Source organism: Pan troglodytes, chromosome 1, assembly GCF_028858775.2.
Source record: "Pan troglodytes isolate AG18354 chromosome 1, NHGRI_mPanTro3-v2.0_pri, whole genome shotgun sequence".
Taxonomy (NCBI): Eukaryota; Metazoa; Chordata; class Mammalia; order Primates; family Hominidae; genus Pan; species Pan troglodytes.
In genome coordinates this window covers 211,612,533-211,630,255 of record NC_072398.2, presented here as the reverse complement: position 1 = coordinate 211,630,255, position 17,723 = coordinate 211,612,533, and positions in this window count along the sequence as shown.

Below are 17,723 nucleotides of genomic sequence, written 5' to 3'. Positions count from 1 at the left end.
CATTGGCGCAATCTCTGCTTACTGCAACCTCCGCCTCCTGGGTTCAAGCGATTCTCCTACCTCCACCTTCAGAGTAACTGGGATTACAGGCGCGCACCACCACACCCAGCTAATTTTTGTATTTTTTAGTAGAGATGGGGTTTTGCCAAGTTGGCCAGGCTGGTCTCAAACTTCTGACCTCAAGTGATCCACCCACCTCAGCATCCCAAGGTGCTGAGATTACCGCGCCCCGCCTTCTTTTTTTTTTTGAGACAGGATTTCATTCTGTCATCGAGGCTGGAGTGCAGTGGTACAATCAGAGCTCACTCCAGCCTCAACCTCCCAAGTTCAGGTGATCCTCCCACCTCAGCCTGCCTAGCAAGAAGCTGGTATCCTAAACACTAGATATTCTGCTTCACATACAGTCCCTTTTGCTGATCTGGAGAGAATCAAATTAATATTTGACAATAAGGACTTCATATCAACATACTGATTTTTCCAGGAATCACACTAAGGAATTCACCTTCTGTTGGTGATTATTCACCCTCAGCCTTACATTGTCCTCCATTGCACTGATAGCCTCCAACAATTGTCATCTGCTACGGTTTGAATGTGTCCTTCCAAAATTCATGTTGAAAATTAATTCCCAATGCAATAGTATTAAGAGGTGGGGCCAGCTGTGGTGGCTCACACCCACAATCCCAGCACTTTGGGAGGCCGAAGCAGGCAAATCACTGGAGCCCAGGAGTTCAAGAGCAGCCTGGGCAACATGGTAAGACCCCCATCTCTATGAAAAATACAAAAATTAACTGGGCATGGTAGCATGCACCTGTAGTCCCAGCTACTTGGGAGGCTGAGGTGGGCGGATCACTTGAGCCCAGGAGGTGGAGGTTGTAATGAGCTGAGATTGTGCTACTGCACTCTAGCGTGGGTGATGAGGTGAGACCCTGTCTCAAAAAAAAAAAGAAAAAGAGATAGAGTCTTTAAGAGGTGCTAAGGTCATGAGAACTCCACCCTTGTGAATGAGATTAGTGCCCTTATGAAAGGGCTTGAAGAAACCTATTTTGCCCTTCCATCCCTTCCACTATGTGAGGACATGGTATGTGTCCCTTCCACCATGTGAGGATACAGCAAGAAGCTGCCACCTTGGAAACAGACAGGAACCCTTCACTAGACACTGAATCTGCTGGTGCCTTGATTTTGGACTTCCCAGCCTCCAGAACTGTGAGAAATAAATTTTTATTATTTGTAAATTAGCAAGTCTAAGGTATTTTGTTATAGCAGCCTAAAGGAAGCAAGACACTATCCAATTCCAAAGTCTTTAAAACTCTCAAACACCTGGTAGATTGCACTCATCAGTTTATTTCTCTCATATCCCACTCTAGTCCACCATCAGTGAAAATCTTAACAATTCTCACACAATTGCGTGCCAGAGGCTATTGGTACTCCACAAATGACCAGTGACAGGGTCTTCATTGCCAGCTAAATGGCAGGTGATCCAGCTCTGAGATCTCATTTTAGTTTGCTTCCTAAGACTACTTTGAGTGTCAGCTGACCTAGGTTGAGTTCTCTGCTGCTATGATGTGAATGTTTGTGTCACCCACCTCAATTCATATGTTGAAACTTAATCTCCAGTGTGGTAGGGCTAAGAGGTGGCACCTTTGGGAAGTAATTAGGTCTGGGATTAGTGCTTTTCTAAAAGGAGCCCAAGGGAGCTTGTTTGCCCTTCTACCATAAGAAGACACAGGAAGAGAGTGCCAGGTATGGGGAGTAGACCCTCGCCAGACACCAATTCTGCTGGCACCTTCATCCTGTACTTGCAAGCCTTCAGAACTATGAGCCATTGATTTCTGTTGTTTGTTGATTCCCCAGCCTAAGATATTTTGTTATAGCAGCCTGGATGGACTAAGACATCTGTGAAACAGATTCTGAGTCTGAAATCTGCAGGCAAGCAGTTTAATGGGGAGGTAGTATTCCAGGGACTGACGCCTGTGAACAAGTGAGTGAGAGAAGCAGAATTGGACAGACGGAGAAGCTGAACTGTGATGAAGTTGCTCTGAAGGCTTCAGACAGAAACATGGGGTGCTCTGGAGCTGGGATAGATTTTTTTTTGTTTTTTGTTGTTGTTGTTGTTGTTTTTGTTTGTTTGTTTTGAGACAGAATCTTGCTGTGTCACCCAGGCTAGAGTGCAGTGGCATTGCCTCGGCTCACTGCAACCTCTGCCTCCCGGGTTAAAGCGATTTGCCTGCCTCAGCCTCCCAAGTAGCTGGGATTACAGGCACACACCACCATGGTGGACTAATTTTTGTATTTTTAGTAGAGATGGGGTTTCACCATGTTGGCCAGGCTGGTCTCAAACTTCTGTCACCACCCACCTTGGCCCCTCAAAGTACTAGGATTACAGGTGTGAGCCACTGCGCCCAGCCTGAGATGGATTTTTTGGAGTTGTCTTGTGATATGGTTTGGCTGTGTTCCCACCCAAATCTCATCTTGAATTCCCACATGTTGTGGGAGAGACCTGGTAGCAGGTAATTGAATCACAGAAGCACGTCTTTCCTGTGCTGTTCTCGTTATAGTGAATACATCTCATGAGATCTGATGGTTCTATAAGGGGGAGTTGCCCTGCACAAACTCTCTCTTCTCTTGTCTGCCACCATGTGAGACGTGCCTTTCACCTTCCACCATGATTGTGAGGCCTCCCCAGCCACATGGAGCTGTTAGTCCAATAAACCCCTTTCTTTTGTAAATTGCCCAATCTCGGGTGTGTCTTTATCAGCAGGGTGAAAATGGACTAATACATCTTGCCTCTAGGCTAGCAAGCGAGGCATTTATACTCCCTCTTGGACCAGTCATTGGATGTAGGATGCCTTTGGGAAGGGCACTCGATCTTGGACAAAGCAACATTCTTTGGCTGAGCTGGGGTAGTGAGCGCCTCAGCCGCTGATGCAGGGGATCTGCGAGACTGTCACAGCATCCTCCACAGAGTCTGTCTTTTTCGTAGTGATGTGCAGGCATTCCCTATACATTTTATTTATTTATTTATTTATTTTTTGGGGATGGAGTTTCACTCTTATTCCCCAGGCTAGAGTGCAATGGCGCAATCTCGGCTCACTGCAACCTCTGCCTCCCAGGTTCAAGCAATTCTTCTTCCTCAGCCTCCTGAGGAGCTGGGATTACAGGCGCCCGCCACCATGCCCAGCTAATTTTTTGTATTTTTAGTAGGGATGGGATTTCTCTATGATGGCCAGGCTTGTCTTGAACTCCTGACTTCAGACGATCTGCCTGCCTTGGCCTCCCAAAGTGCTGGGATTACAGGTGTGAGCCACCGTGCCCAGACCCCTATGCATTTTAAATATTAGCTTCTTGTCAGTTTTAGACATTGTGAATATCCTCCTTCAATCTATCATCAGCCTGTTAGCTTTCTCTTAGTGTTATTTCTTGGAGCAGAATTCCTTAATTTTGATGTAGCCAAGTTAATAAATTTTCCTCCTTAAGGATTTATGCTTTGAGAGGTTTGTTTAAAAGATCCATCTCCGGCCGGATGTGGTGGCTCACGCCTGTAATCCCAACACTGCAGGAGGCCGAGGTGGGTGGATCATTTGAGGTCAGGAGTTTGAGACCAGCCTGACCAACATGGTGAAACCCTGTCTCTACTAAAATACAAAAATTAGCCAGACATGATGGTTGGTGTTTGTAATCTTAGCTACTCCGGAGGCTAAGGCAGGAGACTCCCTTGAACCCAGGAGGTGGAGGTTGCAGTGAGCTGAGATCAAGCCTCTGCACTCCAGCCTGGGTGACAGAGGGAGACTCTGTTTCCAAAAAAAAAAAAATCCATCTCCATTCTTTAGGCCACAAATGTATCCTCCTACATTATGTCCTTGCTTTGAATACATTTTTACCTTTCACATTTAGGTCTTTAATCCTTCTGGAGCCCACTTTGAATGTGGATATTAGCCAATTTTCTTCTCTTTTCCTGTGTTATGAACCAGTTTTCTGTACTTGTCTTGAACCCTCTGCTCTCTGGTTTCTGCTTCACCACTGTCTTAAGATACTACATCTGCAGAGAACTGCACCCTCTTAATATTCTTATTCCATGGCTTTAAAAGAATTCTCCTTCATCTCTCCCTGTCTGCAGTATGGGGCACATTCGACCATCTCCCTTTCTTGCAACTCTGTGTGCAGTGCCCTTTCTGAACTTAGTATCCTTGTATGCTTTTTCTTCTTTTATCTCTTCCTCCTCTTTCACCCCTAGGGCTTTCCTGGCTTAACTTTCTCTTGCAGCTCCTAACAATCGGTGAAATTTAAGAATATGCTTGTCTTTCTTTTTATCCCTCAAAACTCCATCTTCTCTGAGAAATTCTCAAGATTTCAGTCCCTCTAGGTGGGTGATTTCCCTAGTAGTAAATCCAGCCCTGACCTCTCTTGTGAATGCTAGTGACCATTTTTTAAAAAAATACTTTAGTTTTTATTTTATCATTTTATTATTATTATTATTATTTTGAGATGGACTCTCACTCTGTCACTCAAGCTGGAGTGTGATGGCATGGTCTCAGCTCACTGCAACCTCTGCCTCCCGGGTTCAAGCGGTTCTCCCACCTCAGCCTCCTGAGTAGCTGGGACTACAGGTCTATGCCACCACACTTGGCTAATTTTTGTATTTTTAGTAGAGACGGAGTTTCACTATGTTGGCCAGGCTGGTCTCGATCTCCTGACCTCGTGATCCACCCGCCTCGGCCTCCCAAAGTGCTGGGATTACTAGCGTAAGCCAGGCGCCTGGCCTAAAATATTTTTAAAGAGCAGTTTGGGGTTCACAGGAAAATTAAGCAGAAGATGGCCAGGCACAGTGGCTCATGCATGTAATCCCAGCACTTCGGGAGGCTGAGACAGGAGGCTTGCTTGAGCCCAGAAGTTCGAGACCAGCCTGGACAACAAAGTGAGACCCAGTCTTTACAAAAAATCAAAAAGTTATCCAGCTGTGGGGGCACATGCCTGTAGTCCCAGCTACATGGGAAGCTGAGGCAGGAAGGATCACTTGAACCCAGGATCCTGGTTGAGGCTGCAGTGAGCCAAGATCCCAAGATTGTGTCATTGAACTACAGCCTGGGCCACAGAGTGAGACCCTGTCTCAAAATTTTAAAAAATTATTTTAAAAAACAAACAAAAAAAAGCAGAAGAAACTGAGATTTCCCATATACCCCCTTCCCCAACACATGCACAGTGCTCCCCATTATCAACATCCGCCACCAGAGCAGTACATACGCTACAATTGATGAATCCACGTTGACACATCATTATCACCCAAAGCCCATAGGTCACATTTGGATTCACTCTAGATGTTGTACATTCTGTGGGTTTGGACAAATGTATAATGACGGCCAGATGCAGTGGCTCACACCTGTAATCCCAGCACTTTGGGAGGCCAAGGTGGGTGGATCACTTGAGCCCAGGAGTTCGAGACCAGCCTGGGCAACATGGCAAAACCCATCTCTACTAAAAATTACAAAAATTAGCCGGATGTGGTGGTGCGTGCCTGTAATCGCAGCTGCTTGGGAGGCTAAGGCAGGAGAATCACTCAAACCCAGGAGACAGAGGTTGCAGTGAGCCGAGATCGCACCACTGCACTCCAGCCTCGGCAACAGAGTGAGACTCTGTCTAAAAAAAAAAGTATAATGAAATGTATCCACCATAAAAGTGTCATGCAGACCATTTTCACTGTCCTAAAATCCTCTGTGCTCTGCCGATTCTTCCCTCCCTCCCCGCAACACCTGGACACCACTGATCTTTTTACTGCCTCTGTCGTTTTATTGTTTTTTTTTGTTTTGTTTTGTTTTTGAGACAAAGTCTCGCTCTGTTGTCCAGACTGGAGTACAGTGGCACGATCTCGGCTCACTGCAATCTCCACCTCCAGTGTTCAAGCAATTCTTCCTGCCTCAGTCTCCTGAGTCACTGGGATTACAGGTGCCTGCCACCATGCCTGGCTAAATGTTGTATTTTTTAGTAGAGATGGGATTTCGCCATGTTGGCCAGGCTGGTCTTGGACTCCTGACCTCAGGTGATCCACCCATTTCAGTCTCCCAAAGTGCTGGAATTATAGGCATGAGCCACCGTGCCCAGCCTGCCTCTGTAGTTTTTTTGCCTTTTCCAGGATATCATATAGTTGAAATCATATACTATGCAACTTTTGCAGATTGGCTTCTTTCATTTAGTAACATGCATTTAAGCTTCTTGCATTCAGCTTTAAGCTAAAGACAGATGTGTCTGAACCTCAGGATAAACAGTCCCTTTTAGGAGCATCCTGCACAGCCAAGGGGGAAAGTCAGGCTGAAGGTCTCATTAATCCACACAGCATCCCTATGCAGCTGTAAAATAGGTGGAGAGAATTGCAGTTGTCTTCTCTTTACAGATAAAGAATTTGAAGTACCAAGCACCATCGCAAGAACATCAAATGAGTACTTCCTGTAGCTTTACAGTTTACAAAGGCTCAGAACTCAGGCTTTCCTGAAGGGGGCTTACTCCTCACTTTAGAGATGGCCAGTGGAGGATATAGCATCAGACCGTTTGACCACCATGATCCCTTGAAATGACCTGAGCAGCATATTCAAGTAAGCGCAGGGGTGAGATTTAAAGCTGCCACAAGAGACCCAGAGCTGTGGCTCATGCCTGTAATCCCAGCACTTTGGGAGGCCGAGTCAGGAGGATCACCTGAGGCCAGGAGTTCAAGACCAGCCTGGTCAACATGGCAAAACCCCATCTCTACTAAAAATACAAAAAAAAAAAAAAAAATAGCCGGGCGTGGTAGCGCGCGCATGTAGTCCCAGCTACTTGGGAAGCTGAGGCAGGAGAATTGCTTGAACCCGGGAGGCAGAGGTTGCAGTGAGCCGAGATTGTGCCACTGCACTCCAGTCTGGGTGACAGAGTGAGATTTCATCTCAAAAAAATAAAAAAATAAAGTTTCCACAAGCATCCCCAGTTTGTCTCTGGAATCCTCCCAGACTACCTCCTTGTTTTTCCACTCTGCTACTCCTTGTTCATAAATTTCTTGGTTCTCAGCTGACTTTGTTTTGGCTTTACATTACGGTTTCTATCCTCAACCCATGTCTTTGCTGGATGATCTGCTGGGCTTGACTCATTCTTCTGGCTCTCGACAACCATATGGATCCCTGCCACTGCCTTTGGTCTTTGTTCCTCAATCCCCCACATTGCTCCCAAAGGGAAGAAGCAGTTCATCTGTGGGATCCACTTGATGTGTCTCACCTTTCACCAGGACCACGAGGGGCGTGGGGGCCCGCCAGCTTCAAGATGGCACAATAAAGGCATTTCTGCTACCATCTTTTAAAATCACTCCAAAATAAGCAGTACAATAAATTTAAAAATATGTATATTATTTAGGAAACCAGGAGACAACAGCAGCCCCTAATCATACTAATTGAACTAGAGAGGGAAAGGGCAACGCACACCAGGTGGTTCTGATAATGGTGGGTGTTAGGGTATTTAGACTAGACCTTGAAGATAGAGAGTTCTTCAGTGTTTCTTTATTCCCAGAGCTTAGCATAGAACCTGGCCAAATCAAGTCCTCATCAAATACTTGTTGAGTGAATTACATCATTATATATATTTATATCCTATAACAGTTATCAGCACATGAAAACATTTTACTATAAGGAGAACTGTTAGAAATGTTTGCTACATTGCTAAGCGGGGCTTCCGTTCTTTCTCTTGGAGAGAGGACCCTTTTACATCCATAGGCTGAGGAAGAGAACTCTGACTAATACCTTTGTCCTGATGATTAGCATTTCATTGCTTCAATTTTTAAAACATTCACAAAATCTGCTCTTTCATTGGCTCTGTTTCAGTCGTTCATTATTTTAATGTGAACTTGGCTCTTACGGAGGTCAGGACTTGATAATTGCATTCAGTCCTTTGCAATTATTGGTAAGAAACCAGGTAAGAAACCACTGACATTTAATATTTAATTGTTTTTGATCAGCATTAATTAGTCACAGATGCACACCAGATTCCCATTTAATTAAATACTCTTGGGAACATATTTTGGGCTCAGGGATTCTAACCACATCAAAAAATAAGTGTTCAACTTTAAAAGTTGGGCCCCAGAGACCCAGGCATCCATGGAGAGGAAATTCCAGATGTCTAGCATTCTCCCTTTTCTTAGAAATAAACCTTCTACTTCTAGCCCTCTGGAATAGAAAGTCTCGGCATTTCTTTTCTCTTTTATTTTATTTATTTATTTTTTGAGATGGAGTCTCACTCTGTCGCCCAGGCTGGAGTGCAGTGGCACGATCTCGGCTCACTGCAACCTCCACCTCCCAGGTTCAAGCGATTCTCCTTCCTCAGCCTCCCAAGTAGCTGGGACTACAAGCATGCACCACCATGCCCGGCTAATTTTTGTATTTTTAGTAGAGATGGGGTTTCACCATGTTGGCCAGGCTGGTCTCAAACTCTTGACCTCATGATCCACCCACCTTGGCCTCCCAAAGTGCTGGGATTACAGGCATGAGCCACCAGGCCCGGCCTCTTTTATCCTTTTTTTGTTTGTTTGTTTTTTTGAGACAGAGTCTTCCTCTGTCGCCCAGGCTGCAGTGCAGTGGTGCGATCTCAGCTCACTGCAGCCTCTGCCTTCTGGGTTCAAGTGATTCTCCTGCCTCAGCCTCCCAAGTAGCTGGGATTGCAGGCACTTGCCACCACGCTCAGCTCATTTTTGTATTATTAGTAGAGACGGGGTGTCACCATGTTGGCCAGGCTGGTCTCAAACTCCTGACCTCAAGTGATCCACCCGCCTCGGCCTCCCAAGGTGCTGGGATTACAGGCATGAGCCACGGTGCCTGGCCCTCCTCTCTCTTCTTGCATCATCAGTTTTACCCTCTTTACTGAATCATTCCCATCCACATACAAACAAGAGCAAGTTCTCCTATTCTAAAAAAACCCACTGTCAACCCCACCCCTTCTCAAACTATTGCCCTTTTTCTTTGTCTCTCTTTGGAAATAAACTTCTAGAAAAGATTGTGTGCACTTGCTGCCTCCAGCCCCTCTCCTCCTAGTCTCTCTCAAACACACTGCATTTGGACTTTGGCTCCAACTACTCCATGGAGACCATCCTTGTCAATGTCCCTAAAATTACCTTCCTGATGTTAAGACCAATGGCCACATCTCCACCCTCTTTCATTTGGCCCAGTTAATCATGTTGTCTTTCTTGAAACACTTCATTTGGCTTCCAGGAGACCATTTTTTCTTGTTTTTCCTCCCGTCCATGTTCCTTCCTTCTCATTTTTCTTTGCTGATTTACCCTGATCTCCCTAGCCTCTAAATGTTAGGTGGTTTTAGCAATGCTTTTAACTTCCATTTGATCTCCCTATTTACTCTGCATTTCCACCTGAATGTGGGCTTAGCCTGGGTTCCTTAGACATCAGAGCCTGAGGCAAAGCTTACACACTCTTGCTCTATTGGAGAAGAAGGAGAGAAAAGGAAAGAAGGCAGGGAGTGAGGGAAAGTAAGGTGCATTGTTGAGCGAGCCAAACATTCACAAGAAAACACAGCTAGTCACTTCGTCACACAGGAACATCTCCAGAGAGGCGAGTGGAACCATAACACCTCCATGCTGCTGCATCTTGGGAAGGAGAAAGTTGATTTCTGGCCTGCAGAAGAAAATGGAATTCATCTGTTGACTCCTCCTCTCCTGTCTTTCAATGTTAGAAGTTTATCTCTGCACTTCTAAGTTGTGTTCTCTGGCCTCTTTGGGCTGCACAGGGGATAACAGCTCCCTCAGCCCCGGTTGAGAATTTAATCCGGGCTCAGAAACAGTGGGAAGACCTGTAGCCTTTGCAGTCTAATCCTCGGAGCGTTATGCACTTCCTGTTGCAGCTTATGATGGGGTCAAGCTGGGTCTGGCGCTCACCCTGGGAAAGACTGAGGCAGCCTTCCATCTCAGCAGAGGAGGCACTTGACTGTGGTGGCCACAGCTCTTCTTCTTCTTCTGTTTTTTTTTTTTTTTTTTTGAGACAGAGTTTTGCTCTTGTTTCTCAGGCTGGAGTGCAATGGTGCAATCTTGTCTCACCGCAATCTCTGCCTCCTGGGTTACAGCGATTCTCCTCTCTCAGCCTCCCGAGTAGCTGGAATTACAGGGATGTGCCACCACACCTGTCTAATTTTTGTATTTTTAGTAGAGATGGGGTTTCACCATATTGGCCAGGCTGGTCTTGAACTCCTGACCTCAGGTGATCTGCTTGCCTCAGCTTCCCAATGTGCTGGAATTACAGGCGTGAGCCACCACGCCCAGCCTCAGGGCTCTTCTTTGAGTAAACAGTCAAGGGAGAGTCCAGGCTTGGGGCAGCAGAGAGGATTGAGGGAAGATGGGGTAGCATATAAACTGGGTCTAACAGGCATCTCCAAACTTAACCTACCTAAAATTGAACTGATTCCAACCCCTCCCATCCAAACTTTTTTCTCCTAGTTTTTCCCATCTCAGTGTCAACTCCATCTTTCCGTTGTCTCACACCAAAAACCTCAAAATCATCCTTAACTCCTCTTTCTTTATTCTTAAACCTCACATCCAACGTATCAGCAAATCCCATCAGCTCTACCTTCAAAGTATATCCAGAAGCCAGCCTCTCCTTACCATCTCCTTTCCCATCATTCTTGGATCATTATAAGGGTCTTCTATTTGGCTCTCTTGCCTTTGCCCCCAACATTCTATTCTCAATGCCATGGTCAGAGCAGTTCTTGTAAAAAAAAAAATAAGAGAGATGGTGTCATTCCCCCTCCTGAAACACTCTAGGGCCTTCCCCTCTCACTCAGAGTTAAACCAAAGTCTTTGGCATGGCCTACAAGGCCCTACACTATCTGAGTCCATCACACCTCTAACTTTATCTCCTGCTGGCGCACTCTGTCCATCCACTGTGCCTCTAAAGGGCCAAACAGCCTCCCACCCAAGGGCCATTGCACTTGTTCCTCTCTGTGCCTGCAAGACTGTCTCTCCAGTTAGCTACAAGGCTTGCTTCCTTAATCTTTCCAAGCCCTTAACCTCTATGTTTCAATGCTTTTTTTTTTTTTTTTTTTTTTTTTTGAGACAGAGTCTTGCTCTGTTGCCCAGGCTGGAATGCAATGGTGCAATCTCGGCTCACTGCAACCTCTGCCTCCCGGGCTCAAGCGATTCTCTTGCCTTAGTCTCCAGAGTAGCTGGGGCTACAGGTGCACGCCATCATGCCTGGCTGCTTTTTTGTATTTTTAGTAGAGAAGGGGCTTCATCATGTTAGCCAGGCTGGTCTCAATCTCCTGACCTCAGGTGATCTGCCCACCTTCATCTCCCAAAGTGCTGGGATTACAGGCATGAGCCATCATAACCAGCCCTCCACTGCTTCTTTTCAGTCAGAAAAGGCTCAATGGCAGAAGAAGAAACTGAAGGATGGGAAAGAGAATGAAAACAGGAAGGAAGGAGTAACCTCTTCAAGAGCTTTTTGGAAAGCCCAAAGCTTTCCAGAAACAGTTTCGCCAAGATGGAGACTTTATGAGTTGGAGAGTAACAAAAGAGACAAGAAGAAAGTGAAACCATTCTTAAAAGTTGAGGAGCTGGCTGGGCACGGTGGCTCATGCCTGTAATCCCAGTGCTTTGGGAGGCTGAGGCAGGTGGATCACCTGGGGTCAGGAGTCCGAGATCAGCCTGATCAACATGGAGAAACTCCGTCTCTACTAAAAATACAAAATTAGCTGGGCACAGTGGCACATGTCTGTAATCCCAGCTACTCGGGAGGCTGAGGCAAGAGAATCGCTTGAACCAGGGAGGCAGAGGTTGCGGTGAGCCGAGATCGTGCCACTGCACTCCAGCCTGGGCAACAAGAGCAAAACTCCACCTCAAAAGAAAAAAAATGTTGAAGAGCTAGGGTGTTTATTCTATGGGTATGGGTAATCCAACTGAGAATCAAAGTTAGTTCACTCAAATTTCCACTGAAAAAATGTCTTCCAACCAGGACCTCTGGATCAATGGTAGTCCTGGCGGTCTAAACATGTCCTTGAAAGAAGCAAGAGAAATCAAGATTGACGAAGGAGCAACAAAGCTTGGAAAGATATTTGTCTCTGGGAAGAATCTTCCAGGCCCTTTCAGGAAGTTGAAGGGAGAAGGTGATCTTTCTCAGAGCCACTGCTTGAGCGCTTATGCATCCCATGGTGTGGTAACTGGGGTTGAAAATGGGATCTCAAACCCAACCCAACAGGAAGAGCAGGGGAAGGTCTGAGTTGTCTTTTGGTGCCCTTGGGTCAGGTCTACCTGGCTCAACCTCTCCAAGCTCTTGATAACCAGTATTACAAGGTCAAGGAGGTCGGTGAATGTGGGCGCCACTGCCCTCTGCTGGAGGGACTGGCATCCTCCCAAGACCTGTATTTGGCTCCTGGTCAATGGGTCTTTACCTTTGTACCTGCGTCCCTTTGAGAAGCTGAAGAAAGCTATGGAGTCAAAGCAAAAACAATATGCACTCATGTATAAGATTTGTGTGGAGTTTCAGGATTCACAGACAGACCCTCTGAAACCCATCCATCCACCTCCCAGGTAAAGGTGTGGCTTTAGAAGCAGATAGACCTAAGTGCCACTTCAGAACTGAGATACCTACCCTTCCTCTGTAAGACAGAAAAAAATTCAAGAAGAGGCTACCCAACCTATTTCTTGCCAAGAATGCCCTTCCCCCTACTTGAACCCCATGTTTAGAAATATTTTCTATACCTGTAGCCTCAGCAGTTTGGGAGGCTGAGGTGGGATGATCGCTAGGGCTTAGGAATTCGAGACCAGCCTGGGCAACAAAGCGAAACCCTGTCTCTATAAAAAAAAAATACAAAAATTAGCCACATATGGTGGTGTGCACCTGTAGTCCCCGCTACTCAGGAGCTTCAGGTGGGAGGATCCCTTAAGGCCAGGAAGTTGAGGCTGCAGTGAGCTGAGAATGTGCTACTGCACTCCAGCCTGGGAGACAGAGTGAGACTCTGTCCCAAATATACATATATATATTTTATGGAGTGCAGTGGTGCAATCTTGGCTCACTGCAACCTCTGCCTCCTAGATTCAAGTGATTCTCCGGCCTCAGCCACCCAAGTTAGCTGGGATTGCAGGCACGTGCCACCACACCTGGCTAATTTTTGTATTTTTAATAGAGATGGGGTTTCACCACCTTGGCCAGGCTGGTCTCAAACTCCTGACCTCAAGTGACCCGCCTGCCTTGGCCTCCCAAAGTGCTGGGATTACAGGTGTGAGCCACTGTGCCTGGCCGCTCTAATTTTTGTTTATTTATTTTATGTATTTATGTATGTATTTATTTATTTTTAGAGACGGAATCTTGCTGTGTTGCTGAGGCTGGAGCACAGTAGTTATTCACAGATGGGATCCAAGTTCCCTACAGCCTAAAACTCCTGGGCTCAAGCAATCCTCCTGTCTCTCAGTTTCCTGAGTAGCTAGGACTACAGACACATGCCACTGTGCTGGCTTTCTAATTTGTTGTTGTTGTTGTTGAGACAGTGTCTTGCTCTATCACCCAGGCTGAAGTGCAGTGGTGCCATCATAGCTCACTGCAGCTTCCACCTCCTAGGCTCAAGCAATCCTCCCACCTCAGCCTCCTGCATAACTGGGACCACAGGCACGTGCCACCACTCCCAGCTAATACTTTTTATTTTTTGTAGGGACAGGGTTTCTCATGTTGCCCAGGCTGGTCTTGGATTCCTGGGCTCAAGCAATTTGCCCACCTCAGCCTGTCAAAGTGCTGGGATTACAGGCATGAGCCACCCAGCCCAACCTCTAATTTTTTTTTTTTAATGCGAGTCTTGCACTTTTAGCCAGGCTGGAGTGCAGTGGCACGATCTCAGCTCACTGCAACCTCCGCCTCCCAAGTTCAAGCAGTTCTCCTGACTCGGCCTCCTGAGTAGCTGGGATTATAGGCATGCACCACCATGACTGGCTAATTTTTGTATTTTTAGTAAAGACGGGTTTTCACCATGTTGACCAGGCTGGTCTCGAACTCCTGACCTCAGGTGATCCACCTGCCATGGCCTCCCAAAGCGCTGGGATTACAGGCGTGAGCCACCGCACTTGGCCATAAACATATATAAACACAGAAAAAGTACAGTATTATAATCTTATGGGACCACCATTAGATTGCAGATGACAGAAACGGCATTATGCGGGACATGACTTACTATACAGGAATCTGAAGAGGCTGGGCTTGGTGGCTCATGCCTATAATCCCAGCACTTTGGAAGGCTGAGGCAGGGGATCACTTGAGCCCAGACTGGGCAACATGACAAAATACGGTCTCCACAAAAAAAAAAAAAAAAAAAAAAAAGTCAGGTGTGGTGGTGGCTTATGCCTGTAATCCCAGCTACTCAGGAGGCTGAGGTGGGAGAATTGCTTGAGCCTGGAAAGCGGAGGTTGCAGAGAGCCAAGATCATGCCGCTGCACTCCAGCCTGAGCAACAGAGTGAGACTCTGACTTAAAAAAAAAAAAAAGAAAGAAAGAATCTAGAGGTGAGTCCACAGAAAGGCCCACCTGGTAAGACAGGCATGACTACATGTGCAGAACCAGCAGTTAACAGCAGAGTGGAGACGGGTGCAGCTCTCATGATCTTCAATCCAGTGTGCTCCCTGCTGTGTTAGTTCTCTCACGATGTCATAACAAAGGACCACAAACTGGGTGGCTTTGAAACAACAGAATTATAGTGTTTCTCAGTTCCAAAGGCTGGAAGGCCAAAGTCAAGGTGTCAGCAGGACTGATTCCTTTCAGGGGACTCAGAGAGAGCATCTGTTCCATGCCTTTCTTCTGGCGCCTGGTGCTTGCTGGCGATCCGTGGTCTTCTTTGGCTTATATCCACATAAGCCAAATTGTCTGCCTGTGTTGTCACAGGGTCATCTTCTCTGTTTTTGTGTTTCTTCTTCTTTTCTTATGGGGACACCAGTCTTTTTGGTTTAGTGTGCATCTCACTCCAGTATGAGCTAATCTTTTTTTTTTTTTTTTGAGACAGGGTCTCACTATCGCCAGGCTGGAGTGCAGTAGTAGTGGTGTGATCTTAGCTCACTGCAGCCCTTGCCTCCTGGGCTCCAGTGATCCTCCCACCTCAGCTTCCCAAGAAGCTGGGACTATAGGCATGCACCACCACGCCTGGCTAATTTTTAACATTTTTTGTACAAACAAGGTCTCACTATATCGCCCAGGCTGGTCTCAAACTCCTGGACTCAAGTGATCCTCCCACTTCGGCCTCCCAAAGTGCTGGGATTATAGGTGTGAGCCACAGCACCTGGCCTAATTTTAACTAATTACTTTTTTTTTTTTGACACAGAGTTTTGCTTTTGTCATCCAGGATGGAGTGCAGTCGTGCAATTTCGGCTCACTACAACCTCTGCCTCCTGGGTTCATGCGATTCTTCTGCCTCAGCCTCCCTAGTAGCTGGGATTACAGGCGCCTGCCACCATGCCGAGCTAATTTTTTATTTTTAGTAGAGAGGAGTTTCATCATGTTGGCCAGGCTGGTCTCGAACTCCTGACCTCAGGTGATCCGCCCGCCTCGGCCTCTCAAAGTGCTGGGATTACAGGCATGAGCCATCGCACCCAGCCAACTAATTACATTTTCAACAACCCTATTTCCAAATGAGGCCACACTGTGAGGTTCTAGGAAGGACATCAATTTGAGGGGACACTATTGAACCCAGCACACCTTCTTCAAGTTGGCAAGGCATCACTTTAGCAAAATGTCTCTGTCAATTTCCCTTCTCTTTCAGGGCCTCTTTGATTTGATTGGAATCCCCCAGTCCTGCTACATTATATATTCAGAGTACATGACTAGTAGCTCACTCACAGGAAAGAGCAAGCACTACCCCAATGAGATACTAGCATACACCTACCAGACTGGCAACAATACTAAAGTATCATTACAGCCTAACTGTTGGTGAGGACATGGAGTAACAGGAATGGTCATATGCTGCTGGGGACAATGTAAATTGGTACAATCACTTTGGGATAAAGTTTGGCAGTATCAAGTGAAGCTGAAGGTATACATACCCTATCGCCCTCCTGACTTACATATTCTATAAAAATATATGCCCATTGAGCTGGGCGTGGTGGCTCACACCTGTAATCCCAGCACTTTGGGAGGCTGAGAATGGTGGATCCCTTGAGCCCAGGAATTCGAGACCAGCCTGGGCAACATAGCAAAACCATGTCTCCACAAAAAAAAAAAAATACAAAAATTAGCCAGGGATGGTGGCATGCACCACCTGTGGTTCCAGCTACTCGGGAGGCTGAGGCAGGAGGATTGCCTGAGCCTGAGGGGTTGAGGCTGCAGTAAGCCTACTATGCCACTGCACTGCAGCATGGGTAACAGAATGAGATCCTGCCTATATGTATATAAATGCCAGTGTATATCAGGATATTCATAGAAGAATGAGAAGACTTGTTGGCAATAGTCTCAAGCTGAGACCAGGCACAGTGGCTCATGTCTGTAATTCCAGCACTTTGGGAGGCCGAGGCGGGCAGATCACTTGAGGTCAGGAGTTTGAGACCAGCCTGGCCAACATAGCTGAACCGTGTCTCTACTAAAAATACAAAAATTAGCTGGGTGTGGTGGTGGGCACCTGTAGTCCCAGCTATTCAGGAGGCTGAGGCAGGAGAATCACTTGAACCTGGGAGGCGGAGGTTGTAGTGAGCCGAGGTCACGCCACTGCACTCCAGCCTGGGCAACAGAGGGAGACTCAGTCTCATAAAAAAAAAAAAGCCTCAAGCTGGAAACAACCCAAATATCCATGGACAGTAGACTAAATACATTGTGGACAGCATATAATGGAATATGATATAGCAACGAAAAAGAACGAACTATAGTTACATACAGAAGCATGGATACTAATGAGGAAAAGAAGCTGAATACCATAACATACAGACTGTATGATTCCAGTTAAGCAGAGTTCAAAATTAGGCAAAATTAAACTATATTGTTTAAGGATATATAACCAGGTAGTAACACTTAAACAAGGAAATGAATAACATAGAAGTCAAGATATACCAGGTGCTGTGGCTTACTTCTATAATCCCAGCACTATGGGAGGTTGAAATAGGAGGATCACTTGAGCCCGGGAATTCATGACCAGCCTGGGCAATATAGCAAGTCCCTGTCTCTACAAAAAGTAAAAAGCAAAAAATTAGCCAGGCATGCTGGCACGTGCCTGTAACCCCAGCTACTTGGGAGTTGGAGGCAGGAGGCTTCGAGGCTGCAGTGAGCCTTGATTGCACCACTGCACTCCAACCTGGGCAACAGAGTGATACTCTGTCTGGGGAAAAAAAAAAAGTCGAGATAGTGGTTATGCTATCTTGCCTTGGCAAGGAGGGAGCAGTTTGGATCTGCTGAAGGAAATGCAGAGAAGGGTCTTCTGGCGTGCTAGTTATGTTCATTTTACAACAATTTGTTAAGCTGTATTTTTTCTTTTGAGATAGGGTCAAGCTCTGTTGCTCAGGCTGAAGTGCAGTGGCATGATCATAACTCATTGTAATCTTGAACTCTTTTACTCAAGCAATCCTCTGGACTCAGCCTCCTGAGTAGCTGAGACTACAGCAACTCGTCACCACACCTGACTAATTTTTAATTAATTAATGTATTTATTATTATTATTTTTTGAGGCAGGGTCTCATTCTGTCACCCAGGCAGGAGTGCTGTGATGTGATGTGATCACGGCTTATTGCAGCCTCAACCTCCCGGTTCAAGCTATCCTCCCTTC